This window comes from Dermacentor albipictus, chromosome 1 (assembly GCF_038994185.2).
Source record: "Dermacentor albipictus isolate Rhodes 1998 colony chromosome 1, USDA_Dalb.pri_finalv2, whole genome shotgun sequence".
Taxonomy (NCBI): domain Eukaryota; kingdom Metazoa; phylum Arthropoda; class Arachnida; order Ixodida; family Ixodidae; genus Dermacentor; species Dermacentor albipictus.
In genome coordinates, this window is record NC_091821.1 from 96,810,536 (window position 1) to 96,828,130 (window position 17,595).

Consider the following 17,595-nt stretch of genomic DNA (forward strand, 5'->3'; position numbering starts at 1 on the left):
GTTGTTGCGGTGATGTTCGAAGACCACGCACCGTTCTCAATATATGTGACAGGGGTTTATGCGGATGAAGGGAATCACAGAAGGTTTTACATCTCAGAGACTGCAGGGAGTTGATCCGACGCTGTATCTTCTTCTGTATGCGTCTCGCCTCCCTTAGATCGTGGATGGACTTGGTGCGCCAGTACCTTCGTTCCGCGCGACGGTGGATTGCTCGATGCCGCTCCAATTCTGCTTCGAATTCAGAAAACTCAGGAATAGGCCGATAAGCTCTTGTTGCTTCTTGAGCAGCGGCATTAATTAGCTTCTCGATGTTGCCAGGTAGACAGTCCTGGATCTCTTGGCAATTCTTCCCCATGAGGAACGTGTATTTAGGCCAGTCGATGTGATGAAGAACTTTAGTAGAGTGTGATTTGCGTATGCCGTCGATTTTAACATATGTTGGAACGTGGTCACTACCATGCGTTTCGTTGTCCGTAAACCATTTCACATTGGCATTGAGGCATCTCGAAACAAAAGTTAAGTCCAGGCAGCTGCTGTATGTCAATCCCCGCAGAAATGTGGGACTGCCATCATTTAAGCAGCAGAGGTCATGGTCTGACGCGAAGGATAGTACACGTCTTTCTCGACAAGCCATCTTTAAGCTTCCCCATAGTGGATGATGCGCATTGAAGTCGCCGGTAATAACCCATGGTCCAGGTGTCACTGTTAAAATTGCACTTAGTCTTGCGTTGTCAAATTGACTCGAAGGTGAAATATAGGCACCTACGAGTGTGAGTGCGACGTTCCTATATTTTATGGCAAAACATACGTACGGATTGTCGTCATCAGGTGCGACTGGGTTTAAAACATACGTGAAGTCGCATTTGGTATAAACGATGACTTTGTTGCGGTCACTACAAGTAGCAGACATGAACGCTTCATATTCTGATAGGCGGATGACGCTGTCAATATTTGGTTCACAAATGACGATTATCGGAAATTCGTTCTTAAAAACAGACTGACGAAAGTCCGAAATGCGGGATTTAATGCCTCTGACATTCCATTGGAAGATAGACGCTTTCTTGACCTCTTTAAGGAACGAGTGTAGAGGAGCAGCCATGGTGCTTCTCAATACCGGACAGTACCGGATTCAGGGCATCCAGTATTTGAAGTGCGCCTCAAGCCGCCGGAGTGTGTATGGCGGTCAGTAGTACTCGTAGCGTGCTCATAAGGGCCCTAATCATGGTGACAACTTGTTTGTCGTCGTCTTGGTTGCTGCCAGAAGGTGAAGCATGATTCGGCGAGCGTGCTACATCTTGTCGCTCCGCTGGTGGATCTAGCCATGGCAACGGCGGCCACTCCTCGCATGAGGCAATGATATTGGAGACTTTCTGCTTAGGATACTCACTGCTGCTATTGCTAGTTGTATGTGGAAGTTTGTGGACAGTCAGTGGACGCGGTGCATCCTTAGCAATAATAGCGGGTTTCCTAGATCGCCGGCGACGTGAACGTCGACGTCGTACCCTATAGCGGCAGCCTCCCTTTGCGAGGAACAATTCCTGACCATTTTCCTCAAGGCTTTCGCCTCATTTTTCACACGTGGGCACTTCTTTGAAGTTGTATCATGAGAGCCTTGACAACTGGCGCACTTTTGGTTTTCTGCACGACAGGCGTCGGAACTGTGTGACCCAGTGCATCGTGAGCACACAGCATGCATTTGTGCAAACCACACTAACGGGCCCTATCCTTTGACACTTCCTGCACTGAAGCGGCTTCGGCACAAAAGGCCGTACTATGTGTCGGAAGTGACCGACCTTGACGTGTGGCGGTAGGCTGTCTCCTTTGAAAGTTAGCTTCACACACTGCGAGTTTCCCAGGCGACGGGCTTGCAATATGGCAATTCCCTCTGTCGCCGGCTTGATGAGCATATGCAGGTCAGCATCGCTTATGGAATTATCTACGTCATACACAACGCCGGCCGTAGAGTCATAATCGTCTTGTTTATAGCAGCGTACGTTGATACTATCCAGCACCTTAACGTTGCTCAGAATGTCTAGCGCGCTGCGGTTTGTGACATCTATAGCGAGGATGTTCTTACGGGCGTTGATCCTTACATCTTTGATCTGACCCGAAACAAAAGCCTCGAGCGATACAGATGTGGCTTGGCGGTTGATCCGGTTTAGATTGCCGCTAGCAGCCACAGGCACAAATAAAATTGTGAAGTCTGATGGCTTTCGCGTCGGGATCACAGGTTGCCTTACTTGTAGAAGGAGATGTCCTGACAAGTCTTCTGTTTGCTTTGTGCTTCGCTACGGGCGTGAAGTCGCTTTCATCCGAGGTTTCATCACTGAGTAGATCACTGAGTCGCTGAGTAGATCACAGTGTCCTCGCTGTCGGTGGCCCACGGGTGACTAGACGGCTTTCTCGGAGCGGCCGCTGTTGATGTAGAAGGACCAGGAACCCCCCCCCTGGAACCCTTAAGAGTGTTTCCTTGTTACACTGGTAACGAACGCCATTATGGTTAGGGCGTTACAACAATTTATAGAGGGCGACAACGGAACTCTAACTAGGCTTTCGATGACAAAAGACGTCATTGAAAACTATGTAACCATTATGGCAGCCTTGGGCGCACAGAAATATCCGACAGGTGAGTTTCATATCTCTCCCTGTGAAATCCTCTTGTCGGACATATCTGTGCGCACAAGGCTGTCAGAATGATTACATAGTTTTCAACTACGTCTTCGTCATCGCACGTCTAATTAGAGTTCCGTTGTCGGCATGAATAAATTTTTGTAAGGCTCTAACGGTAAGAGTGTTACCAGTGCGACAAGAAAACACCCTTAAGCGTGTACATTTTTTACAGTAATATGAGAGTTTCCTTAGACTTTGGCAGTTAAAACTTTGTACACGTTTTGAACTATATCTTTAGCGTAAAAAGAATATACGTAGAAGGTTCTTCCTGACATGTTAACGCACGCTACCTCGCACAATTATTCGAGAAAAACAAACGAAAAAAAAGAGCTCTCCCATATACGCACCGCGCTTGTTTACAGCTTGCTGCTACATAGGGTGCTTGTAATCATTCAGTGCTACTCAACTTGTCAGTACCTTCGTATTTCACTTACCGGCTGTAGAACACGAAAGCAGTTGTATATATTGACAAAGTTGTAAATGCAATATAATGACCCCGGAAAACACTTTCTTCGTGAGGTTTTCAAAGTAAACGGAAGTAGATCGAAGGATTTGAGACATAGTGCTTTAATTTTTTCACAATGCTACCAAGGCCATCATCATCTTCACCACTACCCCCCCACCATGATGATGATGATAATAATAATAATAATAATAATAATAATAATAATAATAATAATAATAATAATAATAATAATAATAATAATAATAATAATAATAATAATAATAATAATAATAATAATAATAATAATAATAATAATCAACACAATCATCATCAGTATTTTATGTCCACTGCAATACGAAGGCCTCTCCCTGCGATTTCCAAATATCTCTGTCCTGCGCCAACCCATTCCAACTTGCGCCTGCAAATTTCCTCATTTCATCACCCCACCTAGTTTTCTGCCGTCTTCGACCGTGCTTTCCTTCTCTTGGCAGCCATTCTGTAACTCTGCTTGTCCTCCGGTTATCTATCCTACGCATGATATGGCCTGCCCAGCTCCATTTTCTTTCTCTTATGATCAACTATAATATCCCCGTTTCCTCTCTGATCGACACGGCTCTCTTCTTGTCTCCTAACGTTACGCCTAAAATTCTTCGTTTCATTGCACTTTGCGTGGTCCTTAACTTCTTTTCGAGCTTCTTTGTCAACCTCCAAGTTTCTGCCCCATATGTTAGCACTGGTAGAATGCATTGATTGTACACCTTTCTTTTCAGTGATAGTGGTAAGATCTGGCGATAGTGAGGATCTTGCGATGTCTGCCGTATGCACACCAACCCATTTTTATTCTTCTGTACATTTCCATCTCATGATCAGCATCCCCTCTGAGCAACTGATCTAGGTAAACGTATGTCTTCACGGACTCGAAGGGCTGAGTGGCGATCCTGAACTCTTTTTCCCTTGCCATGCTATTGAGCGTTATCTTTGTCTTCAGCATATTAATCTTCAACCCCACTGTTACACTTTCTCTGTTGAGGTTCTCAATCATTTATTGTAACTCGTCCCCTGTGTTGCTGAAAAGGACAATGTCATCTGCAAACCGGAGGTTGCTGAGATATTTACCGTTGATCCTCACTCCGAAGCCTTCTCAGTTTAACAGCTTGAATACTTCTCCCAAGCATGCAGTGAATAGCATTGGAGAGAATGTGTCTCCTTCCCTGACCCCTTTCTTTGTAGGTATCTTTCTACTTTTCTTGTGCAGAATCAAGGTAGCTATGGAATCATTGTAGATATTGTTACGGTGCATTTGGACAGGACCGTGCGCGCAAGAGGGAGAAGAAGAGGAAGTGTAGACTGTCTTTTGGATGGTTGGATGGGAAAACTTTATTGAGAGTCCTGAGATACGTGGGCCTGTGAATAATACAGGCCAATAAATTAACAGGAAGCAAGAAGTTCATATTATGTTTGCTCTGAACCATGGCCAATCCGCCTCTCGTGGGTACGTGCCAAAATTTGAAGGAAGAAGAAGAAGCTTATAGCCGGTTTTCATCTGATTATTTCTTTTTTTTCTCCAAACACAAAACGTTTACTTTTAAACTCCAACGCTTAAATTATTAACTTCCTTGTTATCATTATTATTTTTGCGCACCTAATTGAACCACCCGATTCTTGGCCAATCCCCCACTGTGGGTATGTGCCACGCCCACTCAGGACAACAACAACATCCTGCGCGATTACCACTTACTTTTCGCCATGTAAGTAGTTGTAAATACATTTGTGCATTGGGCTTCCTCTTCGTAACATTTGGTATAAATGCGAGGTAACGACTCAGAATGGACCTTCGCAGTGGCCGCCGCTTCTGTTCTTCACGAAAGTCGCAGGAGACGGTGCCTAGTTCGGGAACGCCTGCGTCGACTGTATCGACTGTCGTAATCACGCATCCGCGTGATCCAGGAACATTCTGCGGCACCGATGGCGCCGAAATTGACGACTAGCTGCAGATGTATGAGCGGTTGAGCAGCCACAACAAATGGGATCCCACAGTGATGCTGATGAACATAATTTTTTACTTGGCGGGAACTGCACGAGTGTGGCTTCAAAACCACGAAGAAGAACTCCGTAACTGGGATACCTGCAAGGAGAAGCTGCGAACTTTCTTCGGAAAACCACTGGCTCGGAAGGTCGTCACCAAAAAAGAGTTGGCATCACAAGTTCAGACATCCACCGAAGGTTATATCGTCTATATTATACAGGACGTGCTGGCACTCTGCCGCAAAGCCGACGCTGAAATGCTGGAGTTTGAAAAAGTCGGGCATGTCTTAAAAGGTAACGCCGATGGCGCCTTCAGTTTTCTCATTTGTAAGAACTGTACTTCGATTAATGACATGATCACAGAGTGCAAGCGTTTCGAGCAGGTGAAACGCCGTCGTATTTATCAGTCATTTCCACGACTTCCCAATACGGTTGCAACATTTCTTGTGAAGACCGATAGGTCTCCCTTTCGTGGCAGTAGCACTCTTCAGAGCGGCTGACGAAGATTGTGCGCCGTGAACTGGAAGCCATGTGCCCCGCGGCTCTGTACCCAACTGCCAATGATACATGTGCTCTCATGGTTACCTAGGTTCAGGCTATTGTGCGCCGAGAATTCGCCAATGTCGGCTTGCAGTCAGTTTACACCGTGGCCAGTTCCCGGCCAACCGAACGTCTTTCGTTCGTGCATACTCAAAATCAATGGATCCCTTGAGGTTGTCGCAAACATGGCGAAGTGGCGAACACCGGATAACCGACCTATGTTTGGTTCAGTTGTCGCCGCGTTGGTCACGTGGCCCGATGCTGTCGTAACCGCTGGTCCTCGATGCCCTTCTCGAACAACCCTCGTCCAGACGGCGGTTTTCGCAATAGCCAGCCGCAAGCCGAGCCGAACTTGCACGTCACTGACGGTACGACCGCATGGTGCCGTTGATCACCGTCGTCGAGCAGCCACCAGTCCTGTTCGCCGCACAGTCGTCGCCCGCAGTTCAGGTCACCCCACTCTCGTCGCCCATCGTCGTCATTGCGACCTGGCTGCATACCTTCAGAAAAATAGAAGATGCAACTCCCGGATATGACGCTGCATTGTCGACGTATCCGCCAAGGCCTCTCACCCTGCTGACCAGACGCAATGTAGTCGATGTAGAAGTTGACGGTGTATTTGTCCCAGCGCTTGTTGATACTGGAGCCCATATCTCATTGATAAGCAACCGTCTTCGCTGCCGCTTAAAGAAAGTCCTCACACCTGTCGCATCTCGTTCTATTCGTGTAGCTGATGGAGTAACGCCCATTATCCTTGGCATGTGCCCTGCCCGAATACCCGTTGCTCGTTTGAACACTTTCTTTTCATTCGCTGTTTCTGAACGGTGTTCCCATGACTTGATCTTCGGCCTCAACTTTTATCGGACTATTTAGCACAGACTGACTGCGCTGCTGACCTCCTCCAAATCGAGCTGCCTATTCACTGCTGTGCTCGAAAATCAGCTAAGCCTCTTTATGTTCCGTGGACTTCGTACGGTTGCCGCCTCAAGCCTCCATGTATATGCCTTTGACGTGCTTCCCATCTGTTCTTGATGGTGGCTGTGTTCTGACTCCTAATGTAAATGTTCTCCTGCTACGCACAGTTGTCGTTCATCATACAATTGTGACTATCGCCGATAACCGTGTATTTCTTCCTGTTTTAAATGTTGACTTAAGTACGCAAGTTATTCCGAAATGCATGTCGCTCGACTACGCTTCTCCCATCGACGATTTCGCCATCTCTTTATTGGATGTTCCGTACTCGTCTGCGGCCACCTGCTGTCCGGTCGGTTCCGCAACGTCTGATCCCGGCATATTTTCGAAGATGATCGCTTAAGACCTGCTTCCCGAACAAGCTGCGGATCTTTGTCGCGCCTGGTGTCGTATCGCGACGTCTTTGAATTTGAAGATCGCCCGCTGGGACAGGCTTGCGTTGTCACCCATAAGATTGACACCGGTGATGCGAGTCCTATCCGCCGAAGACCTTATCGCATGTCTCACGCAGAACGCCACACTATCCAAGCTGAAGTAGACAAGATGCTAACTAAAAGTGTAATTGAGCACTCTCCGAGTCTTTGGGCATCGCCGCTTGTCTTGGTCAAAAAGAAGGATGGCAGCTGGCGATTTCGTGTCGACTACCGTCGAGTACCGTCACGAAAAAGGATGTGTACCTTTTCCTGCAGATTGATGACGCTTAACGAAGGTGATGCCTTTCGTACTTTGTAATGCCCCAGCAACTTTCGAAGGAATGATGGACTCTCTCCTTCGGGGCTATAAGTGGTCCAGCTGCTTAAGTTGTCTGGACTATGTCATCGTATTTTGCCCTACGTTTGACAGCCACCTCAGTTGCTTCGCCGCTATTCTTGAAGTCTTTAGGGAAGCTGGCTTTAAAAACATTATTCTAAGTGCCATTTTGGACACCGTAAAATCAAAGTTCTTGGCCACCTTGTCAGTGCGGCATGTATACATGCTGATCCTGATAAGATTCACGTAGTGAAGAACTTTCCTGTACCCTGCTCACCAAAAGATATGCGCAGCTTCTTGGATTTATGCCCCTATTTTCGTCGGTTTGTTCAACATTTTGCGGATATCGCCCGGCCACTGACTGACCTTCTCATGAAGGACACGGCGTTCTTTTGGGGTGCGAACAAGCCGACGCAATCGACACCCTCATCCGCTTGTTAACAACGCCTCCAAGATTAGGCCACTTTGATCCATCTGCTCCAACTCAAGTTCGCACAGACACCAGTGGCCATGGCAAAGGTGTTATCCTCGCCCTACGTCAAAATGGTTGAGCGCGTCATTGCCTACGCCAGTCGCCTCTTGTCCCCTTCAGAGCGCAATTTTTCTATCACCCATCGCGAGTGCCTCGCTCTGGTGTGGAGAGTGGCTAAAGTTCGCCCTTACTTGTTTGGCTGCCCATTTTCTGTCATTATGGACCACCATGCGCTGTGGTGGCTATCGTCATTGAACGACACGACTGGCCGCCTTGCTCGCTGGGCACTCAGACTTCAAGAGTAATCTTTCGCTGTGATCTACAAGTGCGGCCGCTTACATCTGTGTGCCCACTGCTTCTCTCGTCAACACGTCGATCCTCCTGACAACGACGAACAGGACCCAACGCTTCTGGGCATTTCTGACTTTCGTGACATCGTTACTTAGCAGCGAAAGGATTACTCTCTCCGGTCGATCATTGAGCGCTTGACTTCACGACAATCAGATCGCTGAACCAGAATATTTGTGCTCCGTGACGACATTATTTATCGACGCAACATCAGCTCTGATAGACCAGATTTACTGCTAGTTGTCCCTTGTCATCTCCGTTCTACTGTTCTTGCTGAACTGCACGACGCACCCACTGCCGGACACCTTCACACCTCCCGTACTTACGACATAGTTCGCTATCGCTTCTTCTGGCCAGGCTTTTACCGCTCTGTGCGACGTTACGTTGTGGCTTGCGACCCCTGCCAGCGTCGAAAGAGGGCATGTCCGTAACCTGCTGGCCACCTTCATCCAACCAATGTTCCCACCGAGCCTTTCTTCCGTGTAGGCATGGGCCTTCTTGGGCCCTTCCCCACATCTATAAAAGGAAACAAATGGATAGCCATTGCCACAGACTATGCGACGCGCTATGCTATTACGCGTGCCCTGCCCACCAGCTGTGCTACAGATGTAGCAGACTTTTTACTTCAAGATGTGATTCTTCACCATGGCGCGCCAGACAGCTGCCGACAGATTGTGGGCGCTACTTCCTGTCCCAAATTGTAGAGGACACACTTCGTTCTTGCTGAACCAGAACACTAGATCGCAACCGCATATCACCCACAAACTAACGGACTGATTGAATGACTCAATATCACCCTTACAGAGGTGTTGTCTATGTACGTTTAAGCAGACCATCGCGATTGAGACAGCACTACGCCCTACGTGACATCTATGTGCAATTGGTCATGTCATGATACCACGGGTTTCTCACCTTTCTACGTCCTGTTTGGTCACCACCCCACTCTGCCTTTTGACATCTTGCTACCTTCTGTGTCGCGACATACCACGGAATACGCCCATGACGCCATTGGTCAGGTTCGTATGGGTCGCTAGAATGCCTGTGATCGAGTTACAGTGGCTCAGGTGTCACAAAAGACTCGCTACGACAGTCGCCAGCAGATCCTCCAGTTCTCTCCCGGAAATCTCGTTCTGCTGTGGACTCCAAGTCGCATTGCCGGCCTGTCAGAAAAACTGCTGTCAGGCTATGCTGGGCCCCACCGGGTATTGCGACGATTAGGTCAATTGAATTACGAAATAGCCCTGTTGAAGACACGCCGTCCTCGTCCTAGCTACGAACTGACGCCATCCTGCTGTCCCTTTTAAAACCATACTGTTCGTCTAGTTCGCTATCGTTCTAAGAAGCACCGGGACCGCACTCCAGCCTCCGGGGTTTCTATTATGGTGGATTTGGACAGGATCGCGCGCGCAAGAGGGAGACGAAGAGGAAGTGGTAGACTGTCTCCTGGAGCTGTGGCCTTTGTACCAGCCTGCGTGATTACCCCTAACTTTTCCCCGTGGAAAGAGTCGTAAATACATTTGTGCATCGGGCTTCCTTTTCGTAACAATATTCTCCAAGATATTCACGTATGCCTCCTGTACTCCTTTATTACGTAATTCCTGTATGACTGCAGGTATTTCTATTGAATCAAATGCCTTTTCACAATCTATGAAACCCACATAAAGAGGTTTATCGTACATTTGATTGTACATTGTAGATTTCTCGATTACCTGATTGATGACCATGGATGTGATCCATTATAATGTATCCCTTCCTGAAGCCTACCTGTTCTCTTTGTTGACTGGAGTCAAGTGTTGCCTTTTTTCTATTTGAAATCACCTTGGTGAATATTTTATACAATACTGGAAGTAAGCTAATGGGCGTATAAGTTTTGAATTCTTAAACGTCTCCCTTTTTGTGGATTAGTATAATGTTGGCATTTTTCCAGTTCTTGGACCCCTCGAGGTCATGAAACATTTCGTATTAAGGGCCGCAAACTTTTCAAGCATGATATCTTCATCTTTGATTAAATCGACTGCTATATTGCATCTTCTCCTGCCGCTTTTCCCCGTTTCATGTCTTGCAAGGCCTTTCTAAGTTCATCGCTCGTTATAGAAGGGACCTCCGTATCATGTTCATTACTACTTCGAATGGAGGTAGCGTGGCTGCTCTGTGTACTATACAGGTGAGTATAGAACTCTTCTGATGTTTTACGATATCATCTTAATTGCTGATGATATTACCCTGCTTATGTTTCAGTGGATACATCTTGACTAGTATATGCCAAGTTTCTTTTTCACTGTTTTCATACAGCTCCATTTTTGCGGCTTCTTCAGTCTTTCTCACGTTATAATTTCGAATATCCCTTATTTTCGCCTTGTTGATCAGTTTAGACAGTTCCGCGAATTATATCTCATCTCTTGAGTTGGACATCTTCATACTTTGTCGATTCTTTATTAGGTCCTTTGTTACTTGGGAGAGCTTGCCTACTGGTTGCCTTGGTGCCTTACCTGCCACTTCAATTGCAGCTTCTGAAGCCAGCCTAATTACGGTTTCATTCATTGCCCTTATGTCATCTTCAATTGTCATCTGTCAATTCAGGTTGGCAAGTGCCAACCTGAATTGGTCTGTTTTTACCCTTACTGCGTCTAAGTTGGTCTGCTTCTTCTTGACCAATTTTACGTTTTCTCTTGTAATTGAAGTGAATCCTAGCCCTCATTAAGCTATGATCACTGCACTCTACCCTAGCTAACACTTCTACATCCTGCACTATGGTGGGATTTCCAGAAAGTATGAAGTATATTTCATTTCTTGATCCTTCATTATTGCTTTTCCAGGTCCACTTTCTGTTGCTACGCTTCCTAAAGAAGGCATTCATCATTCGGAGCTTATTCCTTTCCGCGTGTTCTACCAGAATCTATCCTCTAGTGTTCCTATATTTGATGCCGTAGCTGCCGGCTGCTTGTTCACCAACCTACTTGTCGCCCACTTTTGCATTGAAGTCGCCCATTCGACATCTTCATTAAACTGTTCTGTTTCTTCATTATCGTGAGTGGAAGTTGGAGCGTAGGCTTGCACTATGCATTTATTCTACACTTCCTATTTAGGTTTATTACGGCTACTGCTACCCTCTCATTAATGCTCTAGAATTATGGATTAGGAATCCTACTCCTTATTGCTTCTTATCTGGATGTCCTCTATTGCAGAGGACTTGGCCGTTATTCAGCACTGTATAAGCCTCACCAGTTCTTTAACCTCACTAAAGCCAATATTATCCCATGTAATGGCTGATAGTGCCTGAAAGAGTCCTACTAAATTAGCTTCACGCGAGATGGTTCGCGTGTTGAACGTTCCCAGGTTCAGTTTCTAGTGGCGGCATGTCCGGGGCCGGAGATTGTTAGCGCCCTCTGCTTCGTTGCAGGTCCGACCGCCGCCTTGCTCAAGTGCTCCGCAGCTGCTGGGGACTTACGGCCACGGGTTAATTTGCAAGAATCATGAGGGAGGTGATGGTCGATTGCTGCACCAAAGATGTCGATTCCTGTTTTGGTGAGTGAATGTCTTTTGCTGAAGCTTAGTGGGCCTCCCTAATTTGGTTGCACCTGGACTAGTATAGCCCCGCTGACTCTCGGCATTTCATGCCGGTGTCAGGTGCCACTCCAAGCCTGGAGATGTAGTAGGCCTCGAATAAGCTTAACTTGGATCTTCTGTAAGCTCGCGCTGAATAGAACAAATATATGTTTGTGTCTATATCAAATGGCCCTAAAAATATGGATAGCTATTCGGAGACTCAAAGGCAGCCCAGACGCTGCAGTTTGATCCCTAGCACCTTATTTTCGACAATGTAGAATATACTGACACTTCGCTAGTAAACAGACTTAATTACCATTTTTTGCAAGCTGGGGTTACAAATATCATTCGCACCTATGATTCCACCAAAGACCTATATGGTTATGTATGATTTGACTGTACCAACTCTGTTTTTTCCCATGCAGGGAAGTTAAAATCTTTAATATAATCAGCTCTCTGAATAGAGATAGTGCAGCCGGATATGATGACATGAAATCAAGGCAAAACTAATCATTCGCGTTGCTGATATTTTGTTTGCCCCGCTATGTTATATATGTAACAACGAGCTGGTTACCGGAATTTTTTCATGGTAGTGTTAAAATAGCCAGAGTAGTTGTTTTGTATAAAGGTGGATCTTCAAACGACCTAAATAGTTACAGGCCAATATCCGTGCCACCCATTTTCTCAAAAGTATTAGAACTAATTATAAACATCAGGTTAACCAAATTTCTGGAAGAAAAGCAGGCACTTGCCGAACATCGGTACGATTTTCGCAAGATTAAGTCAGCAGAAGCGGCACTACTGAACTTTAAAGAAGTAATACTTAATTTTGAAAATAAGTTATACACTGCGGGAGTTTTTCTTGATTTCAGAAAAGGTTTCACTTCTATTAGGAATAACATTCTGTTTCAAAAGCTTCCTCTACATGGAATTAGAGGTGTTACTTTAAATCCCATTAATAATTATTTTCAGGTAGATTTCATTTTCTAAAGCATAACAGTGTTCGTTCAGAGTGCGGTGCACGCCAGATGTTCATTTTGGGTCCACTATTTTTTATCAGTTATGTGAATGATATTGTAAATATAGCACTTACACCCAAAATTGTCCTCTACGCCGATGATACCAGTTTATTTATATTTTTTGGACCGTAATTTAGCTGAATTAGAAACAGTGGCAAATTATTGGTTACATGAGTAACTAATTTGGTTGTCTCTCAATCAATTTGAATGGAATGTTTCTAGAACTAAGTTTATTCTTCCTAAGCCCAGCAACAAACCTGATATCACTGATATTTCTGTTTCTTTTCATACCTGTGCGATTGAAAGGGTATCGGTATTTAAATTTCTAGGAGTATTTCTCGAAGAAAATTTTAATTGGACTCCTCACATAAATAAAGTACATTCTAGCATTTCTAGGTCTAACCCCGTGTTTTCTAAAATACAGCACCTGTTTCCGACTAGGTTAAAACGTCAATTGCATTAATCATTCATCCATTCTCGTCTATATTACTGCTTATTGATCTGGGGCATCACAAGCAACGGAAACTTGGGTAAGCTAACAGTTCTTCAAAAACAAGCGGTCCGCTACATAAAAAACCTCGAATGGTTCCATCACGCAGCACAGTTCTTCTAAAAAACTGAAAATTACATGTTCATCAGCCATAATTTCAAGCTGGCTACATACATACACGGTAAAATACAGAAAAATGATTCTGCATTTGTAGACGTGCACTTATCGAACAGCATGCTATACAAACTAAAATACAGCCACTTTCAAGTGCCACTCTGTAGAACCAAATATGGAAATAAACAACTTAAGTACCTAATGCCTACTTGTTTTAAATCAACACCCGCAAATTCTAATTAATCTGAAAGAATGTATGTTGATGTCGCGTTTCAAAAATCTTGTTAAATCTCATTTGTTGTCATGTACATACACAAGCATAGAGTACGTATGACCTCAAGCACCGTGTGGTTTACGAAATTTGAATAAAAACTTTTTTTGTGTTATTAATTGCCATTATTTTTGTTGCACCTACATTTTTTTTTTTTTGCGTACAATGCATGCGCTATCTACTGTTTAATTTCTTCTAGAATGTTCACGCTACTGCTCAAAAGTGCATTGGTGGTAGGGCTATTGTCAGGCAGTCTTTTCTGCCTTTAGTCGCCCTTTCCCCTGACTTGTAATGTGTCGGCAACAATAAAATAAAAATGAAAACGAAAATGAAAGTAAAATGATTGAATGTTAAGAATGTTCAAAGGAACGAGGTGAAAAATAGTTCTACGGGGATTTCTACTGCAAGCAGCATCTCTACCACTAGTCTGACTCTCTTTATTTTTCTTGCAAGTGTATTAAGAATCTACGGACAGAATGTTCTGAGCGTAGTGAGGTTGTAGCAAGTACACTGAATGAACTAAACATTTCATGGACTGCCATAGAAATTTGAGTAGCCATTGCGAACTCGAATGAAAGCAGACCGATCCTTACAAACTTGAGTCACATGCAAGGTGCACAAGCTACTACCCATATAGAAGAAAGCGATGTTGTGCACAAGTTTGGTTTCATTGTCATAAATTCATTGCATTTTGCTTTGGGAAACAACATGTAATCATTTCAAACCAGTCATGCCGTAAAAGAGAATGCCCGGCCTTACAAAGCAATGTAAAACGTGTTATAAATGAGACATAAGAAATTTGTGCACACATCTTGTCTCAAGATGTCTTCTCTTTCGATATGCACAGAGGAGATGAAATATATTACTACAAACATACGCAATTTGTGAGCTTGAATGAACTCTGCTTTACACGATGTTATAGTTAGGAAGTTACCACTTCTCGTTGCCCTGAGCGAAAATTATACTACGTAGAAAGAACCAATCCTTGTGGCAAAGTTGAAATATTGAAGGAATGTAAAATACTTGGACATAAATGTCACGCCACTTTTTTGATCGATGAAGGCTTGGAAAAACATTCCCTCAGAAGTGCTATTAGTAATAGTGAAAGAGAACGCTTAGATGAGATGTGGGAAAATCAGTGGTTCCTTCTTTCCACCTGTCACATGCGCTACATGCCTACATTTAGTGCACGATGCGCATTTCATGCACCAAAATCTTTTCTTGTAATTATCATGATTTGTACTGCTTGGATGTTATATACATACTCCCTTTGGTTATGCTTACTTGCCCGCCTCATGTATATACTCTGCATGCATGCTGTATATATTTAATAGGAGTCATGCCCCCAATTGCTGCATGAGCCCTTGTCAAGCGTTCCGTTTTAGACCTTGCCTTAAACGACAACAATAACAAAGATACATAAACAGTCCAGAATTAGCTTACATTCAAGATCAACAGAGAGACGAAAAGAATAAGAAAGAAAGAAAGAAAGAAAGAAAGAAAGAAAGAAAGAAAGAAAGAAAGAAAGAAAGAAAGAAAGAAAGAAAGAAAGAAAGAAAGAAAGAAAGAAAGAAAGAAAGACTTGCATAAGAAAATATTTAATTGCGCTTCTTGGATTCCCTTGCACCCGCGGGAATTTGCGGGACAACACTTTTTCAATGCAGCCGTAAATGCTGCTGGAATCCTTCTCAGTTGTCATATTCATGCAAAAGAACAAGAGATAGATTTAGTTGTAAGTAGATTTGCTAATGTTGGCACTACTGGGCAAAGCCACATGGAAGGATATGACAAGTGCCCTTCAACATTCGATGAAACTTCAACAAATATTCTGATTTTGCAGCTCTTATAGAGTTTCTTAAAAAAAAAAACATTCCCCATACAAAGAACGTCTTATGAATGGCTCGTGCCAAGTGCAAAATGAAGCTGTAAAAGGAAGCTGTTCTCTTGTAGATTTTTTTGTTTTTTGATCCTGATGAAACATTTAGTGTAGCGGCTGTTTTGTTGATTCGAGAAATGTCGGTGAAAAAGAGTCCCACAATGTCTCTACCTGGAGAATGCTGAGGCACGGAAAACAAGTGGTGAAATGCTCTCTATCCATGTTTTAGGGAGCTGGAAATTGACATTACCTGTGACAAATACGACGTCATCTATTATATCTTATGTTCAGATTAAGGAGACATTTGCAGAACCTGCCAGTCCGCTCCGAACGTGCCCCATACTGACAACAAGATCATATTGAATAATAATAATAATAATAATAATAATAATAATAATAATAATAATAATAATAATAATAATAATAATAATAATAATAATAATAATAATAATAATAATAATAATAATAATGCCGTAAAAACAAGCCGAAATGAATCATCACTATGTGACTGTCAAGAAACGCTTGCAGAGTCCAAGATACAAAACGTTGACTAAACTTCTTCAAACCTTGCAGGAATGCTGGTCGCCTGTGGACACACCTGGCTTGGCTGGAGCCCGAGTGCGAAAGGTGCCACGGTACGCGCGTGCACAGCGGTGGCTCCTTGTGAATTGCACCAATATTGTATGTCTCTTATAAGGTCTCATGCAAGCGCGTAGCTTGCGGACAAAGTTCATTCAGCTATCGTTTGCATCCTAGGGCCAGCTGGTTCTCTCACTGGGAAGGATTCATAAAACAAAATGTGGCAGAAGCAATCGAAGATGATCGGCAAAGTTAGCGATAGCTTTTTTTTGGTAACCATCTGCATTAACCATCTGGTGACCATGCCATCCGTTAATCACAAAACGTAATGGGCACGTCATTAAGCACACGAAGTGGCAATCTCGCTGCGAACCACAAAGCCGAATGATGCCATGACGCAGTATACCTTGCTGTTATCACTGTACCCCTGTTGAAACTCTGTAGCAAGCCCAACGATGTCTGTATTATCCTGGCTGGAACTTCATTGTAATAGCTGGCCACGAAGCGGCCGTGCTCGACGCGGAGGTGTCTGTTGTGGATGGGGCGCTATCGCTTTAATATATATTTTAGGCTACATACCCCTCGTGTCACCTTGGGGCACACCCACTCTTGGGGATTGACCAAGAATGGCCAAATAATAAATAATATCACGCACCCAGTGAGCCAAGTTGTCTCTTATAGGCCAGACTGCAACCAGCCACAAGCTGCCTATTCGGGCACATGTCCAGAGTTCCACGTTGACTACTTGACATGACATGTCAAGTTTTCTACTAGCTTGGGCCCAGAGGCCCAAGCTAGTAGAAAATTTGGCTCGCTGGGTGTGTGCCTCTGTTTATTGCGCGATATCTTCCAACCATCCAAATAGGTCAAAATAGCTAAAGAAAGGTATCGCTTTAATTGAAAGTATGTTGCGGAAACTCCTTCAGTTCGGTGGCATGGATGTTCAGTGGGAACGGGCGGGAAGAATTTCACGCCAGGGATTTGTCCTGGATAAGCTACTGTATACATGACTGCGAACACTTGTAATGTTCATCAGACGTGTGTGCATCCATGTTGAACCACATGGGAGACAGAGGAACCTTAATGTAGGAAAGATGAAAAGATCATACTTTTGTGGGAAGCAAATTATGAGAGAGGCAGCGGGAGATCAAGGAGATGAAACAGAGTGCACTGATGAGGGTGAAATCGCTATACGACTGTGCAGTTCTGTTCTCTTTAAATAGATATGATGTAATGCCACTTGGCTGAGAAGAGCGAGCGAAATCGCCAGGGGCTTGCGTATGCAACTGTGTCGGACGTAGAGTGCAACGAATCAATTCTAGTGACACGATGCGGGATGTCAAAATACTGCTGAAAACCAACAGCCAAATGGGATGAAAACAAAGTGAGGCTACACAAGTTATTGACTGCTGGATGCATATCGTTGCTTATCTAGGAGAGAGAGAGAAAGAAATTGACAGTCACTTTACCATATGTTA

The 17,595-nt window shown here is 44.4% G+C and overlaps 1 protein-coding gene across 4 annotated transcripts in view; it reads left to right on the forward strand.

Annotated features, from left to right (window-relative positions):
• The window catches only part of noc (no ocelli), a 184,768-nt gene that overhangs the window by 84,137 nt on the left and 83,036 nt on the right, over nucleotides 1–17,595 (forward strand). For all 4 annotated transcript variants that reach the window (XR_011507976.1, XR_011507977.1, XR_011507975.1 and 1 more), the window contains exons 3-4: nucleotides 11,623–11,747; nucleotides 16,112–16,173. The gene's annotated coding sequence lies outside the window, so the exon portion shown is untranslated. The remainder of the gene's footprint in view (nucleotides 1–11,622; nucleotides 11,748–16,111; nucleotides 16,174–17,595) is intronic.